Genomic DNA, 2,216 nt, shown 5'->3' on the forward strand with positions numbered 1-2,216 from the left:
CTTATATGTATTGTCCGTATACAGTCCCTGTATGTGGTGTTGTTTGAATAATCAGATGAAGGATCCCACACTCTCTTATTTTACATTTTTTTTCCTGTTCTCATAGGCAAAATTTTGATGAATTATTAACCACGCTCTCATTCATTCAACCTAATTTACATTATTTATACTGTCCAAGTGTATCGGAGCAAAAATAAAACTCTTTCGCAAGTTTCGAGACTAAATAACTATCTAATAAGCTCGCAGGATATTCTTAAGAGTTTCAGTTAAGGAAAACTAAAAAAAAAAATATTGGTACAAAACAAGTCCCTTGTGTTTATGCGCGTATAGGAATTCGTCAGCACAGTTTGCTTCAATGCAGACACACTTTTTAAATTTTGTCCCACAAAATAAGAGTTGGTGATATTAAAAAAACTAAAAATATTTCTAAAAACAAAAATATATACCCTTTCAAGACCACTGTCGAATTATTATGTCGCAAACAGCAATTAAAATAAATTGCTTTCAAACGCTTTATTTATGTATACGGTAAGTATCTTGGATATAAAATATTGGGCTATTTCGAAAAACATATTTTTTAGAAAAAAGCACGCTGTTAAAATTAATAGCGATTTGAGTAATTGATATTTTAAACAAGAGAGAAACAGATTTACGCAATTCTCGCAGTGATTAGAATTATTTATACAAATACAAATACAACGCCACAACAGGCAAAATGCCCAACGAGGTAGCTGAGAAAAAGATGCCCATAAAAATATGGATGTCATATATTTCAAAAAAAAAAAAAACAGCAACCCAATTAAAAATTCAATTAACACGAATTATAAACAATATATACACATGATAAAATATTATACAATGCCCATAAAGAATACCTATGGTTGTCTTATTCTAAGTATGTATAGCTTCTCGATTTACCCCAACATGTTTATAGTATTTCTTTTTTAAACGTGTCAATTGTGTTACAATTTACTACCTCCGGGGGTAAGCTATTCTATTTATTAACAACCCTATTAGAGAAAAATTCCCTGCGACACCATAACCTTGCATTGTCCCTCATCAATCGATACTGGTATCCCCTTGTAAAAGCAGTCGATTGGCGGTATACTAAAAGTTCATGGTCCATCCTATCCATGCCATTGAAAGTTTTGAACACTACGATCATATCTCCTCGACACCTGCGTTTATCCAATGTAAACATATTCACAAAATGAAGACTCTCTTCATAACTCAAGCCCCGTGTGCCAATAAGGACACGCGTAGCTCTTCTCTGCACCCCTTCAACCAAGTCTATGTCCCTCTGTAGGTATGGTCTCCGAAACCTTACAGCATACTCCAGTCCAGGACGAACTAAGCCTCGAAAAAGCGGAAGAATGACTTTAGGATCATTTTTGAAAATGAGACCAAGCATTCTATTCGATTTTTTGACCACCGCTGAACAATGTTCAGCAAACCTAAGCCAATGAGAATTCCCAAATCGGTGACCCTAGTTGCATCCGGGATAGTGACACCATTCAACTCGTAAGAGAACCGTGGGTTGTTCGAACCAAAATGAGCGACCATGCACTTATCAACGCTAAACATCATGCTCCATTCATTTGCCTATGCTGCAATTCTGTTTAAATTGGTCTGGAGCAACTCCCTATCGCTTTAATTTCCGATTACCCCCATCAGCTTCACGTCATCTGCGAATTTGCTAGTAATCCCATCGATACCCTGATCGAGTTTATCGATAAAAAGTGGAAAAAAGTATGGGGCCAAGGACACTTCCTTGAGGAACTCCACTTGTGACGCCTGTCCAACAAGAGAATTCCCCGTTCACATTTGTATAATAACCGGTTATTATGTATAATCACCGACCGTTTTGTTAATTTCTATAAATTTACCTAAATTTATCACTTTTGGCGGTGATTATTCATAATCGATAGTTCGTTTTTGTAAATATGATAAATCGGTCGAAAGTCATAATACTCATAATACCAAAGCGTAATTAATACACATATTACGCTAGTGAATTTGATCCGCACACACCCCCGCTTCCCATCTCAGAGAGATATCGAAGCGTTCCCGGAGAGGATGGGTACATCCGAAAATTTATTAATTTATGCGAAAATAACAAACAATAATATTCCATGCATACAATATATGCAACAAGGAATCTAGAATAAAAATTGCGATCATAACATCAATCCACGGTCATTTAATAATCGACATAG

This window comes from Pholcus phalangioides, unplaced genomic scaffold, assembly GCF_987345545.1.
Source record: "Pholcus phalangioides strain wild (caught in Gottingen) unplaced genomic scaffold, Ppha-v1.0 ptg000009l_1, whole genome shotgun sequence".
In the NCBI taxonomy this organism is placed as follows: Eukaryota; Metazoa; Arthropoda; class Arachnida; order Araneae; family Pholcidae; genus Pholcus; species Pholcus phalangioides.